Source organism: Cydia fagiglandana, chromosome Z, assembly GCF_963556715.1.
Source record: "Cydia fagiglandana chromosome Z, ilCydFagi1.1, whole genome shotgun sequence".
Taxonomy (NCBI): Eukaryota; Metazoa; Arthropoda; class Insecta; order Lepidoptera; family Tortricidae; genus Cydia; species Cydia fagiglandana.
This window is the reverse complement of record NC_085959.1, coordinates 39811315-39833706: the sequence shown is the minus strand read 5'-3', so window position 1 is coordinate 39833706 and position 22392 is coordinate 39811315. Positions and strand designations below refer to the sequence as shown.

Genomic DNA, 22392 nt, shown 5'->3' with positions numbered 1-22392 from the left:
GCTATTATTACCGCTCATGTTATCCCTACTATAAAGCAACCCTTAATTCTAGGCACAAATTTTTGGAGAAAATTCAATATAGCTCCCCACATATTACCTGACATAACGTCATATTCTGATAAACATATAGATACCCTAGTTATTTCCACCTGCGACCAACACATCACTAATTATGACAACCTTTCTGAAACTCAACAGTTAATTTCAGATACTATTATTGAAAAATTTAAAAATATTTCAACAGAAACCAAACCCTTAGGACGAACCCACCTCATTGAACATCACATAGATACCGGTGACCATCCACCAATCAAACAGCGATGCTATAGGCTTTCTCCAGAGAAACAAAAAGCTTTATGCAAAGAAGTTGATGAAATGCTAAAGCTTAATGTTATCGAACCCTGTGAAAGCCCATGGCTAAACCCTGTCATATACATAACTCCTAAAAAAGATGGAACGTGGCGTTTTTGCATCGACAGCCGTAAACTAAATTCGATTACGCGCAAAGATGCCTACAAACTCCCACTCATTTCTGACATTTTAGATAATCTAAAAAATGCTAAATATCTATCATCGATAGACATAGCAAAAGCATTTTGGGAAATACCCCTACGCCCCTCTGATAGACCTAAAACTAGTTTCCACGTACCCTCAAAAGGCATGTACATGTTTCGCGTAATGCCTTTTGGATTGACTAATGCCCCTGCTACCCAACAACGCTTTATGGATGCGTTATTCCCTTCTGAAAACCTTGATAACTCAGTATTTACCTACTTAGATGATATTATCATCATAAGTAATACTTTCGATGAACACATCACTTTACTTAATAAAGTTTACCAAAGGCTAGTACAAGCCAACATTACTATAAACTTCCCCAAGTGTTCATTTTTCAAAAAAGAACTTAAATATCTTGGTTACATAGTTAATGAACACGGCTTTCAAACAGATCCTGACAAGGTTAAGGCAATACTTAACATCCCACCTCCCACAACTCCTCGAGAAGTTAAAAAGTTCCTAGGTACAGCAAGTTGGTATAGACGCTTTATCCCCGATTTCAGCACAAAGGTTGCACCACTAACTAAACTTACCTCCACTTCCAAAAAAGCACCACCATTTAAATGGACATCACTAGAAGACAATGCCTTTAAATCCATTAAAGAAGCTCTAGTCTCTACCCCTGTTCTTGCTTGCCCAGACTTCTCAAAACCCTTCGCAGTCCACTGTGATGCATCCAGCTTCGGCATCGGTGCCATGCTGACCCAAGAATTTGATGGCGTTGAGAAACCCATTGCTTATATGAGCAAATCCCTAACTGGTCCCCAAAGAAATTACTCAATTACAGAAAGAGAACTCTTAAGTGTCTTACTAGCCCTAGAACATTGGCGTTGCTATCTTGACAACGGCTTAAAGTTCACAATCTACACAGACCATTCCGCATTACAATGGTTTCTCCATCTAGATAATCCAACCGGACGTCTAGCCCGCTGGAGTATTCGTCTATCTACATTTAACTTCGAAATTAAACATAAACGTGGTAAAGATCATCTAATCCCTGACGCTTTATCACGCTTACCTTCAGTAGACGTTATTAACTACAATAGTTCTAATACCAATGACGACTGGTATAATAATATCTACGCTAAATGCAGTTCTAACCCCAACACCACTCCAGATTACATAATACATAATAATAAATTATACCGATACTCAAAAACCCCTTCGTTACTCCAATCTGAGTATAATTGGAAAGAAGTTATCCCACTAGAGTACAGAATACCCATTATCACAGAAAATCATTCCACCCCAACTTGCGCTCATTTCGGAACATTTAAAACATACAATAAAGTTAAATTGAAATATTTTTGGCCAGGAATGTACAAAGATATTTCAAATTTTATTGCCAAATGCGAGACTTGCTTAGCTTGCAAACACCAAACCCAACTAAAACTTGGCCTAATGGGTAAACCTAAGCAATGCTCTCGACCCTTTCAATGCATTTCAATAGATTTGATCGGCCCCTTGCCTACTACACTAAAACACAACAGATTCATCTTTGTCGTTACTTGCTGTTTTTCAAAATACTGCCTCCTCTTTGCGATTAAACGTGCTACGTCATCAGTAATCGTTCATATTCTAGAAAACCTAGTTTTCCTAGTGTACGGAATCCCACAGACCATAATTCTTGACCATGGTCCTCAATTCGTTAGTCAAGAGACAACGGATTTATTCCACTCCTATCAGATCCCAAAAATACACTATTGCGCAATTAAATGCGCCCAACCAAATCCCGTGGAAAGATATAATAAAGTTGTTACCACAGCAATATCCTCATTCATACAGGATGACCACAGGAATTGGGATATCAACCTACATAAGATACAATTTGCTATTAATACTTCCGTAAATGAAACAACAAATTATACTCCTTCTTTCCTTGTATTTGGTCGCGAATTAGTCACATGTGGATCAGCATACGATAAATCTGATCTCACAGATGATATTATATTCGCGCCCAGAGACGAATACGCTGATAATCTTGGTCTTCTCCAGCCTGTCTTCTCCGAAGTACAAGCCCGTCTTTGGAGAGCGCACCAAACCAATTCTTCATCGTATAATAAACATCACCAACATTTCGAATTCAACGAAAATGACATCGTCTGGAAACGAAATTACGCAATTAGTAATTCTCCTAAACACTATTCTGCTAAACTTGCACCCAAGTTTATTAAATGTTCTATCCTAAAAAAAATATCACCCTTAGTATATGTCCTACAAGACATGTCTGGCAAAATGCTCGGACGATGGCATATTAGAGACCTTAAACCTCTCCCCAAAATTCTAAAATAAATAATATACTGTTTTCCCTTAATTGGATTCTTACTTGGCTCAAACTTAGCTACTTTTCTCCTAAGCTCCTAACTTGTAAAATATTGTATATAATGTTATACATTTATAATTATATCTCATCCCCATTATACATTTCGGACTCATTACATTTCGTACATACCTACTTAGTACGAATTTATACGTTCATTTATACTATTTAATTTATATAACGTTATATTACGTTCATATAACGTTATTCAAAGCTAACTCTACCAGAGTTAGAACAATACTTATTTATATATTTCTTCCCTTGACATAACGTTCATATTTACGCACTTAGGTACATACGTACCGTACAGTACATTTATTAATTCCATTAAGGAATTATCTTATGATATTTTGTAGTAATCCTACATTCCATACGGCATTATTTTGTTGAATAAATTTCAACAATCGTACTCTTTGTAGGTACACATTATTGTAGATATTATATTTAGATTCATTAATATTCAGCGGGTGGTTACTGATTAATAAGCCTTAATACTAATGGAGAGCGATTTAATGAGTACGTCCTCTACTTAAAGGAGTACTCTATTGAAACTTATTTTGGTTAAACAATTAACCAAAATTTTATAAGATGATGTATGAATGACCTTCGGTATGCATGTTTAAATCGCCTCTCTTGTATGATAAACATTGTATATAACATCCCCACCTTCTAAATTTATCACTCATACCCATATTCATTACATTATATTTACATTACGGAAAAATCCTTTGGCCATAAGCCCCAGGATTTTCCCTTCCAGGGCGACCCCGGTAGTGTAACGGTGCGTGTAACGAAGCGTTACACTATCGACCTTCATACTATTTCTGGCACCATACAAATTCTAAATTCCTTTTTGAAATTCAAATCCTATTCCAAATTCCATTCAATGATTTTTATTTTCAGTTCGATCACATACTCTGATCGATAAACATCATTTAATCTAACAGACTGTACTTCCCAAGTTTCTAAACACGACCGTTTAAGTGTGATTTTTATTAGTAAACGTAATAATTCATAAGTGCGTGCAGTTCAGTATAGTGCTCGTTTTGTGGCCCTGCACACCTTCCAGATATATATCTACATCATCACCAAGGCACATATTGTAAGTTATTTGATTTCTAACCTTCTGAATTACGAAAGTGTTTTTATACATACCTATCTGTTAACACGTAACCTGTATTGTTACAGGTGCCTTTTTATTTAAATAATAAATACCCCTCATCGCTCTGGATCCTGCCTTTTCATTCCCATCATCCCTGTGAGGCCCCTCTACCTGCCCCCTCACACATTTAGTAACTGGAGACGCCTTGGCTGTCAATTTCTGTACCAAACAGTCTTATCTGCCGATTTTTGCGGGGAAGGGGCACGTAAGACGGTTGTACGTAACGTACAAAATAATAGCCATATCAGATAAGAGATAGTGTGAGTTTACTACTTATTTTTGTGACAGTTAAAATTCGCACAAAACAAAAAAGTCTAAAAAAATGGCAAATACAAGTACCATTTTGGTGTGTAAAAAATAGGAAAAGAAAACCAACATTTGTGGAAGTTATTTTAGTGTAGTGCGTCGACACTGTCGACAGCGACACTGTCGACCATGTTAAAACAACCCGGGCGGAAATGCTGAAATTAAGCATCGGAGTCATGAAGATTCCGTCACGGAATATTGTCTGGCATCTAGTTTTTGTACTGAATATTCAGAGACCATAGGCATTCAGCCAATTCTGGTGCCCAGCCTCAGCTTCAGCCCGTATGGGGTGCGCTTTAGCCATATTTTATTGCAATTTTCACCATTTCTATTGTACGCCATTTTAGGAAACAGCAATAATTTAAAATAGACTTTACTCTGGTATTTCTTGCTTCTGACTTGTACAATTACAATTGTAACTTACAGATTATGTTACTTATCTGTTAAAATTCAAGACCACGTTCAAAAACATTAGTTGATGGAAAAAAATTACGAATTTCAATTGTCTTATTCTTCACTTATATCGTTATAGCCCTTGGCCAGTAAAATGTTTCCGCGTTCCATCGCCCACGTCGCCATCTTGGATTAGAGCTCGGCACAGAATAGACTAACCGACGGTAATCTCTTTAGCGATAAGCTGTTTTATCTGTGCAACTAGTGCGGGGCAAAATACCGGTTCGCGCGCTCGCAGGGAAATGTCATCATTACGTGCAAACAAACCTTTTTAGATCCTTTTATAGTTTTTCTGTAATTACTTGTTGTGTGATGGCGTAAGGCCAGATTGTGTATATTTTAAAGCTTAGTAAGAGCAAAGAGCAAACTGTTTGATCGTGTTCGATATTTTATTAGATCGTTATTCTTATTATGATTCGAGTTTCATTTATTGTTTTTTTTAGGTACTAGCCTCTGCCCGTAAACATTAATAGTCCGTGCAGAACTATGTTCCCATACTTATACTTCCATATCCCACTTCTACATATAAATGAAAGTCCACTCCCTTTTCAAACCCATAAGGGATGACAAATTCGTGATCGTCTCAATCGGTTTAGATAACAGTTTAAGCGTGAAGATGAGCAGGCATGTTGGATCTGATTTAACCTAGATATGCACTAATCTAGGCCTTTTTGGAATAGCCCAGATTCCTCGTTCTTTTTATCCATCAAAGAGATAATTATACCATTCTTCATTAAGAGTCGGATCAAGCTCTCTGCTTTTGTAATGAAAAATATTATAATGCCGCGCAAGAGGTTTGACACTAGAATTTAATTTTAGCCCATCAGAACTTTTTTGGTTTGTTGGGTAATATTCAAAGCTGAGCGCGGGGTAATGTATTAAATTTATGAAGGGAAATGTTGTAGTACTCATGTGGTCTTTTGAAGTCACAAATGAACTAAGAGCTTCGTCTATATTTACATATTCCGACGCTGATCTATGGATCTTTAATGTCGAAGCATACGCACTTCCACTAGAAAGTAAGAGAAATGCCGGAATAAAAACCGATACAATGTGAGAAAGCACCCATTGTCTTACTGCGAGATCTTTATGAGTTATTTTTTAACTCGCTTTCATTTGGTTATGAGAATTCTTATATCATTTAAATATCGTGATAAGTTCTAAGTCATTCAGTTATACATAACTTTTTATATAAAGGTTCCATTTCCGAGGTTATTTCGCTTTAATATATTGACTCTAGGCATTTTATAAATCGTCGACCGGTCTGGCCTAGTGGGTAGTGACCCTGCCTGCGAAGCCGATGGTCCTAGGTTCGAATCCCAGTAAGGGCATTTATTTGTGTGATGAACACTAATATTTGTTCCTGAGTCATGGGTGTTATCTATGTATATAAGTATGTATTTATCTATATTTTAAGTATGTATATCGTCGCCTAGCACCAAGCTTTGCTTAGTTTGGGGCTGGGTTGATCTGTGTAAGATGTCCCCAATATTTATTTATTTTATAAATTACAATGTTCCTCATTTTGAAACATTTGATTCAGAACTAGATTTTGTGGATTATTCAATTTGCGTACTGGGTACGGTTGACTTGGAAATTCCATAAATGTCAACTTCTATTGAAAACATAAAGTTTACAGTGTCACAGTTAGAATCTAGTTTAGTAAAATCAAATTTCATTGTATGTAAGGTAATGCTTCATATATAAATTGACCTTTAAATATCTTTATACTTATATTTAACATATTTACATCAAAATACACCGTCTGCAAGTTACGTGATCGACACGGGTGGAACGCCCATACAGACATACATACATAATGTATGAGTTGCGCTGGTTTCGTTGACAAAAACAAAGAGCCAAGGCCGTCTCACTTTCCATTTCAGTGGTCGAGTTGAGTTTCAGAAGAGGGTGTAGTTATTAAAAGACCACCTTATTATATGACCACCTTATTATATTTTACTAGCGGTCGACTAACATTTATGCACCGACTTAAATATAACAAAGTGACGGAGTGTTCAGAACATTAATGATGACATCGCCACACGTTATTACAAATACCATGCAGCAGCATGCAGTTACCTTGGTTCAACTATAATTATTTCGCAGTGGAAAATTTAAAAAATTAAAAAAAAACGAGAAATTGAAGAGTCATTTGAATTCTGTTTGAAGTAGGTAGTTATTGATATATGTATTTAGCGGTTATCATCGGTTGTGTTGTAGCACAACACTTGTATTTAACAACTCACTGGCAAATAATAAATGTGTACCTAATTTAAATATCATGGTTAATTATATCTCGATATAATCACGGTTAATTATATCTCGATATAATTAACCGTGATTAAATTTGGTTGCCTTGCATTCATTATCCTTGTTTTCCCCTTTAGAATTGATCACTTTGTGTGTTTAGTGATTTTAAAAACCCCAAATACCAAAAAGAACTTGCAACACTTGCATCATCTCAAGGATATATATAAATACAATAAAAAAAACCTTGCAGTTTAACTTTTAAAGTTCAGTTTCGCTTTTAGAAGTGTAATGTCTTTCACAATTCAGACAAGCTGAAATGAACTTTATTTACAAGACTTTAAAATACGATTTTTGGGTTGCCCGAAGAAACCGGCTCCCAAATGTCAAAGAGGTCGTTTATAGTGCCTGTTTTGGGTGCTTTTTTATTGAGTTTGAGGATGGAAACCGGACGTGTGATCGTTAAAGCACTTAACATTTTTGGTATTAGGAGGTAGATAAATATTATTTAACTTTCATATTCAATATTATTCATGAAAATTCCCACTTTGACTGAACTAGAAGTGTTTTTTTAAGCGTAATATTTTAATAGAAATTTGAAATATTTTATGACATTTCCACATTTGCAAATGCCGTGCAGAGTTAGCTTGGTCCGACTCTATACTCCATGCCTCGTGGAACTTTGGTTAGTCAATCGTCAATACATAATATATTTCGTAATTGTTGTTACAGATTACGACCGATATTATCGATGCCGACCCACAAGAGGAGTTGCAGAACAAAATAAGAGGTACATAACGAAATTCTAACTATTCTATTAAAAATGAAAAAACAAACCCTACCTACGCATTATGCCAAAACATCCATTTTATACCAAAAATACCTTTTGGAAAAGAGCCTCCTCAAACTGGAGGATTGATTTTTAATGAACGTAACTAGAAACCACGACAAGAAAACTCGCTTACACGTAAATAAACCGCGTCGAAATCGGTCCCTCCGTTTGAGAGCTACGATACCGCAGACCAAGGCCTGTTCACTTCCTAAGAAAGTTATGTCCCCAAATAATTGCGCATGTGTGCGCCTTAAGCTTCTATGTGTGCGTTGGCCTCCGGGAAAAAGTTGCGAGTAATAAAAATAAAAACATTTTTCTACAGCAACATTGCTCCCAACTCTGATTTAATTTATCACGAATTTTATAGAATATGAATCATAAAACGGGACTTAAAACGCTTAAAACTTAATTACATGCGATTAAGTTTTATAATGAATATTTGCTTCCAACTGTCTTTATCAATGTTCATAAAATATATGGAGGGTAGGTACGTCTACCCACCATAATAAAAAATATATTTGTCAATGACTGTCCAACTGCTGTGGTTAAAGTTCATAACGAAAATTTTATTTATTAACTCTTTAAATAATACATACAACGTGTACCGCTACGTACCACTTAAGACTGTAAGTCTGTACCTACATGGATTACAGCAATGCACATAGAAAATGTGCTAAATGCGGAGCAACGGCTGTTGAAGCAGCCAGAGTGAAATTTACAACTTTAGTGGGTTCAGAAGGAACCGAGTCATAACGCATCTGGAAAGCGTATTAATTAACCGTGAAGAAATGTATGAATACAAGTTGGAAATCTGTGTAAAATGCCGTGAGTAAAGTGTAGTGTATCTGTGTGTAAAGTGTAATAGGTAGGCATGCCTAATGTTATTTGTATAAAAGGTACTGAAAACTTTGTGAATGCGCTTTATTAATGTCTATTTTTTTATTAAGTTGCCAGTTGCCAGTTTTCAGTGTATATTTTTATATGTAAAACATTTTTTAATAAATAATATATATAATGTTATAAACATAAACATGCCTTTTATTTAAATCAATTGATAATACCACAAACATGGGGTAATATTTGCATCTTGCATATATTTCGTGATATGAAGAAAACAAATATGTTTATCAACAGAATTACTACCTACCAATACCCGCCAGGCTAAACCGGTTGTCAACTTTAGTTCCATTGGTACACAAAGACGGCGCCACTAGTATAAACGTATAAACGGTTGGGGACATTTTTTTGTATGGAGTTACCGTTCTTCTCCTAGTGAGTATTATATTCTTTGCCGCAGACCGACACACAGACATACATTGGCGTCAAACGTATAACACCCGTCTTTTGGCGTCGGGATTATAAATTATATTTGGTGTCTACTACGGAACCCTAATTTCAAGCGCATTTAAATATGGAAATAATCGTTACTTAATTTACCTCGTTATTCAGTGAGCGCCATCTTTGTAAGGACACTGGCCATAAAGTAACTCCCACTCTATTAAAAAAAAAGGTTACAAAATTCGCAATGCTATAAATATCAACGGGAGGCCTATGTTATCAAAAGCATGGATGTCGTTTAATAAAATAAGCTTTATTTTCTTAGCGTTAAAACCGCATGGTTAAATATTGCAATAACTGTCTGATTTCAGTTTCAATCCAATATGAATCTTAAACCAATGGGTCAACGTTGGGTTTCTTTATGGAATATTACAAACTTTTAAAATTAAGAACAAAACGATGGCCAGAGACAATATAGACCTGACATGTCCCTATCTTACGACTGATTTATAATGTTGGTACTACTGTAAGTTCGTTATAATCTGTTTTAAATGTATTTTTTGCAACTGAGTTGGACTTTATAGCCTGAACGAAGTAAGGTCTTAGGGTAGTGCATTCTGAACTGATATATTAACTATACATATAAGATGGTCAAGCAAATCTTGTCAGTAGATAAAGGCGGCAAATTTGAAAAATGAAGGGATATCGTCTCATAGAAAATTTGAATTTCGCGCCTTTTTCTACTGACAAGATCTGCTTGACCATCTATAGTTATTTGGTCATACAACTCCACGTGCTATTGATACCGAGCATGCGGAAGATTCCAAAATTAAACCACGAGCATAACCAGTGGTTTGACCAGTGGAATTGTGAGCGTTGCGATTGTTTCAGGGTCCGAGGGTTAAACAAACCTTGCTACGTGTGCGTAAAAAAAAAATGCCCACTAAAACTTTACACATCAAATTCAAATTAACGTTTTTAAATATTTAACTTTCTCAGAAGTTTTTGAAGGGAGAGCCTTTACGAGCTGGCGTGTTGAAAATAATTTTACCCACCCGCTTGAAATAGCTGGTTTTACCCCCAAGGGAATAATTAGTTAGGTAAAACGTAGTGTAGGCATTATAATATTCACTGTGTAATTGTGAATCTAAATATGGAGACCGTACTTAAACATAATTATGTATTTAAAACCCTCTCCCGTTCTGTGACTTATTTAAGCATGACGAAGTAATAAAAATTATTTTAAACACACTAGGGAGTCGAAAAAAAAGTTTTTACAGCAATTTACGTGCTAAAAGAAACATATTTTAACCTCAACTTATGCATTTTTGCACAATATACGAATAAGCAGTACTTGAACGTTATCGTTATCGTTACGTTTATTCTAGATTCGGACCAAACTGACTCTGCATGCATATTTAATTTTATATTTTATGTTAATTAGGATTGCTCAAAGGTTGACTGGAAGAGATCCCTTATAGGGATAAGTTCGCCTTTATACATTATATATATATTTTTTGTTCCATTGTAATTTAACCTGTCTTATGTACAATAAAGTGTTTACATACATACACATAATATAATGATAATCAAGCACAATCTATATCGTTAGTAAATAAAATAAATGAAATGAATGAATGAGACTTACACAGTGACTTATATAGTTAATTAGTAATGTTCGGTGATTGCAGGAGACTGTACAGTCACCTGCAATAATATGTTACTCTTCGAAGGCCGCAAAAATATGTGATACGCTCTTATGGCTCAACATATAAGATCGTGTCAGATATTTTTGCGGCCTCCGTTGTATAACATATTATTGCAGGAGACTGTACTGCAAGCATTGTTTTACCTGCAGTAATGCTAATGGCCGTCAATTTGCACTTTCCACGTTTACAAGCAACTGTAGCCTTTTTACGGCGCTATTTAAAAAGAGGAATTAAAACAAAGCTTACTTATTTAATTAAAGCCAAGGATGCATAAGTGAGGATAATTAAAAATGCGTTGGAGCTTGGAGCATATAATGTTCCGTAGCTTTATAGGCACAAGAAGAATAAAAGTACTAGAGAAAACTCCCAAGATGTACCCAAAAGTTTCTACAAGAATTTTTTTTAGCTCTCCTACCTAATAGTCACATTCACTCATTCATTCAATACTGTTTTTGCGATTAGTACTCTATGTAGCTGTATGTATTACACCTTATACGATACATAGGTAATTCATAAATGCCAAAGATGGATTATGCAGTGGTACAGAACTCACGAATATCTGAACACGCCTCTATTGCCAAGGCATTAGAGTGCGTGTCCAGATATTTTGAACACCTTTGCCGCTCCGATATATCTGATAGCGACTGTACAAAGAGTGACTGTCACGTGAATACCTTTAGGTAACGTGTGTAACTCATTAGCGTTGCCGTGAGAATAAAGTTGACTTTGACGATAATGGTTCTTTTCATTGAAGAATGCGCTTCAAAACTTGATTTTATACTATTGGTGGCAAAGGCCTAGTGTACCATTGCCCACACTGTTAACTGTAGGTACAGTCGCCATCAGATATATCGGAGCGGCCAAGGTGTTCACAATATCTGAACAAGCACTCTAACGCTTTGACAATAGAGGCATGTTCAGATATTTGTGACCACCTTGGCCGCTCCGATATATCTGATGGCGGCTGTACATCGGTGGACCTTATGCCTTTTGTAATAATGTCCACCGATGTACCTACAGTTAGGAGTGTTGCTGTTTGTACGGTGAAAAATTGTGTGTTTAACTCGGTATTAGATTCGGGCCAAGAAAAGTCTGCAGTGGATTTGATAGCCCACGCAGTGCAAGTGTTATTTTAGGCTTCAAACTTCTATGAAATTATGACGTATAAATAACATTTGCACTGCGTGGGCTATCAAATCCGCTGCAAATTTTTTTTGGTCCGACTCTAGCTAAGTTTGTTTAATTGAAACCCTCGCAATGCTCAAGATTCCATATTTCGAACCACTGGTTACGCTCGTGGTTAAATTTTGAAATATTTCGTTTGCTCGGGTATTGACCTTTTCCACAGTTAGGTTAAGAGGGCGTAGAGGAGGGTAAATTTTCAGATTCTGTCAAATTACCCCATTTCACGCACAAACGCAGCTCACGCACACTACCTCAATTTACTGGGACAGGTCAGTGACCCCTAATGTTTTTTTAAAGGTGCTGTTTCGAGTTTAGTGTTAACTACTGACCTCCTTTGAGGAATTAAAACTGTCAAACTTTCCTTTGTGAGAAGACAGAGAAAAAACACTTTTTATATATAGCTTTCCTTGTTTGTTCATGTCATGTCATAGGTATGTGACGTATTAGGTAATTATTTATTTTCGTTGTTGACTTTTGTATTAAGATAGGTACAAACGGCGACGCTCTTAACTGTCCATCGGTAGACCTTATGCCTTTTGTAATAAGGTTTACGAACTGTCAGTTAACAGTGTGGTGGTGTGCGATGGTAGGTATGCGGTTTGTAGACATAGACCAAATTAAAACTAGGAGTTTTATTATTAAAGATATAAGAAATCGTCTATTTTACCTACTCGAAGTGAACTACTTATATCTAAAATTATCCCTTCATTAGTTATATATAGGTCTTGTAACATATTTTTTACAACTAAACACGCTTATTATATTTTACTTAAAACTTAATTTTTAAAGCTCTATTGATAATAAGGCTTTAAAAACATCTAATAGAATGCAGGTACTACGCTTATACTTTTGTAAGTCAGTAAGTGATGCTTACTTAAAACTTATCGGGAAATCAAAAAACTCATAATTACCTATATTAAAATATTTAAATTTACTATTCCATCTCATACGTTCAATAAGGCCCGGGACCGGGCCTTGTCACCTGCACTGACAGAGGGCCTTTTTAGCCCCACATAATATTAAAGAACTGTGTCCCGGATAGTATGGGTTCTGGGCCATGACCATGACGCGTCCCGAAGTAACTTATACAGGGCGTAATCGTTAAGTGTAGCCAGGCTATAATTTCGTAAATATAACATATATCAGAAAACTTCAAATTGTTATCGAAAGTGCGTTACCCAATGAGTAAAATTACATTAAGGGGTCATCCATTAATTACGTCACACGTTTGGGGGGGGGAGGGGGTCAAGAAAATGTGACATGTTGTGACATGGGGAGGGGGAGTCACAAACACTGTGACGTCACTTTAACTTCATCACTATTCATCAGTAACCGAAAATTAATTTATATTTTTTTATTCGCAGTACATTTAAATAATGAGTTTTTGGAAGTATGTAGGTAATTTTCGTTCCTAATTGGTTTTGTGTTATAAAATTATATATATTTATTTTACCATAAATATTTTTTTTTTAAATAATGCCGAGTTAGTACTGCCCATTTCGTTGAAAACAAAATTACCTAAAATGTGACGTCACACCAGGTGGGGAGGGAGTTGCATAATGTGACCAAGTGTGACAAGGAGGGGGGGAGGGGTCAAAAAACCTAGAAATTAATGTGACGTAATTAATGGATGATTCCTAATAACTTTTTTAAATAAAAGCAGAAATATCCCAAACATTAACGTCAAACCCTCCCATACATTTAGTACGACGACTCACCCCTCACTGTAATAAAATAATAAAACTACCGTTTATGAAATAATAAATCTATTATTTCATAAACGGTAGTTTTATTATTTTATTACAGTTTATCATCGCAAATAATGAATCTCAAGCAGTTTTATCTCTTACGACACCAACGTTCTTTGAAGGGTGAGTCGTCGTACTAAATGTATGGGAGGGTTTGTGAGTTAATGTCTTAGAGTAGAGTTAATGTCTGGGATATTTCTGTTCTTATTTAAAAAAAGTTATTAATGTAATTTTACTCATTGGGTAACGCACTTTCGATATCAATTTGAAGTTTTCTGATATCTGTTATATTTACGGAATTATAGCCTGGCTACACTTAACGATTACACCATGTATATCATTAGATAGTTCATAGCCTATATCTGTCGAATATATCGTTCTTATGAGCGTATTTGGTGGGCATACCTTATAAGTTTCAGTACAGGAAAAAGTACATATGAGCTGTACTTTTAATTGTTAGTACAATCGGTATCAAATAGATAGTGACGGCCAAAGTGACCAAATATAGCTATAGGATCTAAATGTGAACGAATAGGGTTAGGTGAGGCATATAAGGCCCACCTTTATTTTAACTGAAATAGTTTTATAAATAATCAGGATATTATTAACAATTCAATTCAATATAGATTTCTCATTTGTTCATGTTTCTTCATATACCAAAATAGTTATAATAATATTCCGGCGCTTTTGAAAAATACACGTTTTATAAAAAAACCATACCATGTTGGTTCGGAACCGGGCCTTGTTACTTGCACTGTCAGTGTCAGTGTCTGAGTCATAGTACAAGTTCAAGAATAACAGAGAATATTACCGGGCCTTATTACCTTTTATCATGAATTAATTTCATCTTTAATTTAAATGGTCTAGTAAAATAAGGCCTACATGAGTCATGGAAAAACAAATTGTATTTTATTTAGAAAGTACCTATATGTTGTTCATAATCTTCAGTAAGCTGACCTATAAGTGTCTATCTATTATAATAATTAATGTAGATTGACAGTTTACTTAGCAAATTGTACTTTTACCTTTAGGTTTTATGTCGGAAATATCTCACCCAATTTGTAATTAATGATGTTTACTGATTGTTAATCTTAAATATACCTACTTAATATTATGAAGGGCACTTATATTATTTTAGCGGACCGAACGGATGTATATTATTGTGGACCACTTTTTTATTTAAATAATTAAATTGTAATTCATTTCAAAAAAGGTTATTACAATTAGGGATATAAGTAGATACCTCACCTATCTTATTACAAAGCATTACAAAAATGTCCAAAGGCCAAAGCCACGCTGATAAGACATAAGACCTTACCTATAAACGACCTCATAAATATAAACGTTCACTGAAAAAAACCATAAGCATTTCTCATAATTTTATTTCGTTACTGAGTTATCGTTTTGCACCGAATATCAATGAAATAAAAGCACGTTGTTGTTTGATAGATACATTTATATAAACATCGTCACATGAAACCAATATAGGTACTCGTAAAACAGACCACTGCTGGTATTGGCTTTAAATATCGTTCTTTCAACTGATAATATAGCCACAAAAACTCGCTGAGACTGCAGTTCGAGTCTTGATTTCAATTTCTTGATGATATATCATTGAATTAACTTTCAGAGCTCGTGATAGCTCTTAGAATAGCAACAGAACTAGTTGAAACTAAGAATTTTATTGCTGAAATTATGTGAACAACATTGCTCCGTCTTCATAAATAAAATTTTAATAATTTATATTGCTTAGGCTAAAATGTGAAGAATTTTGTTGATAAATTGTTTATCTAGTATATTGACATTATGTCATATATGTTTTTAAAATGACGTAACATGAATACCAGCACAATGAAAATTTATTCCAATAAGAAATAACAAATCTTCAAACTTTTTTCATTTTAAGTGAATTAGGAAGAAGCTAATTACACTGATTTGGTTGTATTCATATATTTTATTAAATAATTTGTTATATTTTTTAAGTATTATGACTTGTGAATAAAAAGATGTCGAAATTTTAATGACTCTAGATCTCCGTGTGACGTTATTTATTTACCCTATTTATTTTGAACACAGTTTTTCACTGGTATCATCATTCGTATACGGATATGAATTTCAAACTGTCAAACTGGGAGATCCTGGTACGCGTCCGCTTTGAACCAAGCCCAGCGGGCATCTGATTGAAAGGAGAATTTGACAGATATGGCGGATGTATGGAAATTTTACGAAAGTTTACGTTTACGATTGAATTTCTCTGTAGCCTTTAAGAGGAAAAATAGGAAAAGCCTGATTCGTTGTAGTCCAGTTATCTGGCTTTCGAAATCACTCGATTTTATAGCATGAGCATCGATTTTTTTATACAAATTTTACTAAACGCTGACACTCGTTCATCTCGTTTTAGGTACAACTTTGCATAAGTGTATTTATTATATTGTAAAACATTTCAGATTTTCAAGGGTGATTCGTTGTAAACACACTCTTTGGGATAATAATGACATTTATTATAATTTTTTTTATCAAGAGATGTGAACGCTAGCGACTAAACGGTGACTGCCTTTTTCGCTGATTTTGCTCGATGCAGTCTTAAAATATTGCATTGTCAACTATCTCCAACTTAGGTAAAGCCTGACCAGTAATATATGATCATGTCATGAGGGCGCTATTATTATCATGTATAGGGTGACCGTTCAGTTTAGTATGGAAAAATTAGTTCCAGGGATATTCCGCAATATGGCGCGTGATCATATATTCCTGGTCAGGCTTTACTTATATTATTTTCTTCGAATCGTACATACTGGAATGTACTGTAGAGCTTGTAGTATTTCTTACTGTTAAAAATATTCTACCAATTTTGCTCCGTATTTCTTATGCAATAAGGCGCAAATTACATATTTTTGACGTCGATGAAGTCTTTTAAATAATAAATATGGAAGAAGCGTTTCTCATTCGTTATTCCTTACAAGTTCGATCTGACGTCCAAGCGTTATTTAAGGCCCCGATAGTTCGTGTTCTTTCCCCCCTCTCACTGAGCGTAGGCGTGAGCGAGATGGATGCTCGTACTCAGGATTGCGAATATCATGTTTATGGATTTTAAATGGCTGTAATTTTTGAGGCAAAACAAAAGGAACTCATCTAGATAAAAATAAAATTGCGCATTTTTAGAAACAATTTTCATATTTTTAGCCTTTGTGCATAAATTGTTACAAATTTTTAAAATGCGTTTTGTACCCATAATGTTCTTATGTTTTTCTATCGAGCGAAAGTCAAAAACTCAGGATTCAAATCGATGAAGTCCTTCAACCGTATTGTGATCTAAAAAACCCGACAAGTGCGAGTCGAACTCGCCCACCGAGGGTTCCGTACTTTTTAGTATTTGTTGTTATAGCGGCAACAGAAATACATAATCTGTGAAAATTTCAACTGTCTAGCTATCACGGTTTGTGAGATACAATACAGCCTAGTGACAGACGGACGGACGGACGGACGGACGGATGGACGGACGTACGGACAGCGGAGTGTTAGTAATAGGGTCCCGTTTTACCCTTTGGGTACGGAACCCTAAAAACCGGCACGATTTTTCAATAACTCCGCTTTCCGAACCTAAGGCACCTTAAATTGTACAGTCCTGACCGAATGTGTACCTTATCACCTTTAAAATAAAGTTTACTTACAGTCATTCATTATTATTCACGGTGGACTCACATAAACACCTAACTGGCCAATGTCGACCTTATTCATTACCAAATAAGGTTTTTAATCATTTGAAGGTACACGTTGGTATTGGTTATTGGTGATACCTGTGTCGTAAAGTTTATGGGTTTTATGACTTTATTTACACAGTTATATAATACCGTTGGACAAATACTGGAATCGATGACTGGAGACGATAAATAAGTGGTAAAACCGGCCATGCTCAAAGGTTCCGTAGCCGTGAAGTCTGTATGAAGGTGCCATGTTGTGGCCTAAATCGGAACCTTGATATTGACTTTGACAATTCATGCCACCAACCAGGGTACCAATAGTAGAGGGATGGAAGTCATGTGACGAGAAAGGTATTAACAAATGAATGTAGAGAGAAAAAATGTGAGAGGAAAACCGAGGAAAAGGTGGATGGTCTGTGTGAGAGATGATATGAAACGAACGCGAGTGAATGATGAGATGACGGGCGAGAGAGGTATGGAAGAAAGACGCTGCGTCGACCCTAAATGAATGAGATAAGAGCAAGCGAATGATGAGTACCAATAGTGTGCCTGTTTAAAGCTTTGCCTTCCTTTTAGAAAATTTGTCATCATTCAATTTAAGAGCTAGGCTCTTGTCGGTGCAGAGTGATGAAGTTGTCTCCAATTTGGTCGGGTCAACAAAGCCAGCCCCTTAGTGTCCTGGTACGACACGGCCCCTACATGCTCCTTTACTTGGCTCATATAACTTTTTCTGGGTCTTCCCCTCCCCCTCCTTCCATTTATTTTTCCCTTCCATGATGTTTCTGATGAAAATATGTAGCCGGTTAAAAACTAAATAAAAAAATCACGTCCCCTTAAAATAAATATTTTGAGTTACACTCCCCATTGTCTTAGAAGTTGACATGGCATTTCAATAGAAGCGAAGCGTGAACCGGGCGTAACTGATCTCGACGATTGTCATGTTTGTCACGTTGTCGTTACGTTAGTCATGTCATGGAGTTAGTCGTAGATTCCTTGTATGGCCTGGGATAGGAATATGTCTATAAATAAAATATTTGAGGACAATCTTACACAGAACCACCTAGCACCAGCCTAAAAAAAGCTTGTACTATAGGTACTAAAGTAACGATATACTTACTTAGTATATTAATAGGTACATATTTAGATACATAATAACATCCATCCACCACCACCCGCCCCGGCTTCGCACAACATTCCACAAAATCTTAGGTGATAATCGCATGAAAATCCGTTCAGGACCCCTATTCGACAAGCGACATTTGACGTATCGTGTTGATCTCCCGTTGATGTGGGAAAAATCATAAGTTCTCGAATACGTACAATGTCAAAATTTGACATTAACAATCCACAGTTAGGGTGACAAGCAAACCAAACCGAACCACCCTTAGTTTAGAGTTGAGTTTTGGTTGTACCAAATGATTTGACGTGGATGCGAAATCTGACAGTTGTACATGTCGAATTTGGCCCCAGTTGTTTAAGAGTTTATCGCGAACATACATACAACCGATATGTGGCGGGGGACTTTGTTTATAAGGTGTAGTGGTATTAGTAGGGACGATTGTCCTGACGCTTCACGATGACAAGATGGTACTGATGTTAGTCATCGTGTTACTCATAGATTGCAATTTCCATACATGAGCTGGCCTGGGTATGTTCAAAGGTCCTATAGCGACCAAGGAAAAATAATTGAAAAAGTCGAGTAATGTTCAATGTACAGTCACCTGCAATAATATGTTACACAACGAAGGCCGCAAAAATATCTGATACCATCTTATTTGTAGAGTCATAAGAGCGTGCCATATATGAGCGGCCTTCGAAGAGTTTTATTGCTTGCAAAACTATTATCTTAGCACCCCAGCATGTACAAATATTTAGAGAGGAGGGGGTCAAGTCGAACATCACCAAATATCACGTGGGGGAGAGGAGGGTCCCGGCAAAAAATCCTCAAGAAAACCTCACGCAATCAATAGACGTTCCCATTTAGAAATGTTACTATACCTATACCTTTTACCACATAACAATAGTGAAACAGTATTTCAGAACTCAATAAAACTAAAAACATTTGTTTAAAGACGAACTCTGACACATCATAAGTGGAAATCCATCGAAGGTCACTTTTAAATAAACGCAGGAAACCGAGTCACCGTAGAAAAAAAACACCATTTTAAATGTGCGTACGTCGCAGACCTTATGGTATTGGCAGAAAGTTTATTTTCGTTTGCCATGATTTTTTATGGGGACAAGGTGTGACTAAGTTACGAATATAGTCAAAGGAAACAGAAACGGGTGATAGCATTTGTTTTTTATTCTAAGGTAGAAGTAACAAATACAGAAATGGAAAAACCAGTCTGTCTTTTTGGAAGGAATTAAGGAAAACTAGGCCTTTTAGCCATTAAATCAAACTTTTAATTTGAGAGCAGTAGAAAAAGCCTTCACATCTTAGGCAATACAATTAAGAAGATATTGGATTCTTGTTGTGTATCTGTGGTTAAGTACACTATGCTATCTGTGGTCCTGTGTGTTAGCTTCATATAATTAATAACATATTATTTACATCTATTTGGTACTTTATTAGTAATAATCTGATTAATTTGGTAAAATAAGTAAGTGTGATGATTAAACCAAGACTGACAGTTGGCACGTCGACCAATCAGGGAGCTGCTAAAGTGGTGGCGCGGCATTCTGATTGGCCGACAGTGATGACGCGTAAAGTAGCGGGAATTGCGGCCACGCGGCCTTAGCGCAGTCTTGTTTTAACCACGAACAATAAAGGAGATCGAGGAAGAAAGTACTAGTCTGCGAATTGTATGGTTAAATTATTTTATTAAAGCTTTTGCTTAAAAATATAGTAAAGCATTTGATATTGTGATAATAAACAGTAAGTACTTGAATCAATACCATCTTTCATTTGTTTATCTAAATTACATACCTTTGGCTAGCCTCTTAGCTTAAAACACTAAAATCCACCCTCGTGCATCTACATCTCAGCCAGTGGGATATATGAACCATTATAGTGATAAATAAATACATTTTTTTTCTTTTTCTACGTTATGCTTTTGTTTTCGTTAAACCGCTACGTCCACTACCTACATTTTGAATTATAAATTTTGCTTTTGAAAAGATTGCTACAAATATAACAAAGGTATGTAATTCTTGTTGTTTTTGTTAAAAATCACGTTGATATATACAAATGAGTTGCTGCAAGTGCTAATTAAACGAAAATTAGGTAATGGTTAACACTTAACACGGAGATAGTAGTATTTATTTGCTGCGATAGGCTTACAGTATATGCATTAATTTGGAAAAGAGTTGAATAGTGTATGCTAGTGTGAAATTAATTGTAATGCTACCGTATTACTTTTAAAATGATGAAACAACTTAAAATCTAGAGATCCTATTACAATCATTGTAGCATTTTTTCTGCTGTGTTAATGTGTAATTATTGAATTGATACAGAAGTATATCATATATATTCAAGTTCACGTCAGCTGTGATCTTCGCGAATAACTTGAACTTTCCAGGTCGATATGGAGAACGGATCTCATGGTCGGGTGCTGTATACCCCCACGAGTCCTACGAGAGAGGCTTCGAGGCACCAACGGTCGCGCAGCAGAGCCAGGCAGCGGGCGCGCAGCCGGGCGTCGCGGCGGTCGCGCAGCCGCTCCAGTCGGCGTTCGCGAGGGCGTATCAGCCGCTGCTCTCCGGACGAAGACCAGCGTCGGCGGGGCGAGAGGCGCAGCCGACGCCCGAGCAGTCAACGGTCGCGCAGCCGTCGGGCGCGGAATCTACGGACGCGCAGCCGGGACACCGGCACTCAGCAGAGCCACGTGAGCGGCAGCCGCCGGGCGCGGAACCAACGGACGCCCAGCCGGGACCCCGGCACTCAGCAGAGCCACGTGAGCGGCAGCCTTGACGCGGCTGCTCCGGGGCCGTCGAGGCACCGCTCGCGCAGCCGGACACGTCGGTCAAGGAGCCGGCGCAGCCGCCGATCGCACCGCTCAACTCCTCGACGTAGCTACTCGAGCGGACACAGGGCACGCAGTCGTGGCGAGCGAAGAACCAAGGATACGGGTGAGCCATTGAGTAATACTAATATTGCGGACCTAGTATCAGCTTTAAAGACATTTAGTAATCCTAATGTTGGTTTAGATAAATTATCAATGAATAATACGGTTCCTGAATTCGATCCAGGAAAAAAGGAACAGACTATGACAATGTGGCTGCATAAGGTAAACGAATGCGCCTGCATCTACAACTGGACAGAAAAGCAGATTGTGCACTTTGCATTGCCAAAATTAAAAGGTATTGCACAGAGGTGGTACGAGAGTCTCCCGTCTGTCCTCTTTTCGTGGGTCGAATGGCAGGAAAAACTTTTATTAGCTTTTCCATCCGAGGAGAATTATGGCACTATGCTTACCGACATGTTAGCTAAAAGGGCCCGATTCTCCGATTCTTTGGAGGAATATTACTATGAGAAGGTGGCGTTGATAAGTAGATGTGATATTTTTGGCAAGCGTGCGGTGGAATGCATTTTACACGGCATCGATGATCGTTCCGTAAGGTTAGGTGCGGAAGCAGCACAATATAATGATCCAAATAAATTACTACCATATCTGCGCAATGCTAGAAACACAAAACCAAATATAGAACGTAAATTTCCCAGAAACTTACCTTCAAGGACTCAGGATGGTCAGGTACGCGTAAATCAAAGGCCTTTGCGTTGTTCTAATTGTAAGAAAGACGGTCATATTACCTCCCAATGTACGCTACCATTAAAGAAATGTGGTAGGTGTTCGAGAGTAGGCCACGAAACCGAACAGTGCTACGCAAAGCTGCCTAATGAAAAGATAACAATGCGCGTTGCTGAGAGTAATGTTTCGAGTATTTCAT

General features: G+C 36.7%; 1 protein-coding gene across 1 annotated transcript in view; it reads left to right on the top strand.

The window, feature by feature from the left end:
- The window catches only part of LOC134678390 (uncharacterized), a 104203-nt gene that overhangs the window by 21288 nt on the left and 60523 nt on the right, over positions 1 to 22392 (top strand). The window contains exon 2 of the mRNA XM_063536950.1: positions 7782 to 7839. The gene's annotated coding sequence lies outside the window, so the exon portion shown is untranslated. The remainder of the gene's footprint in view (positions 1 to 7781; positions 7840 to 22392) is intronic.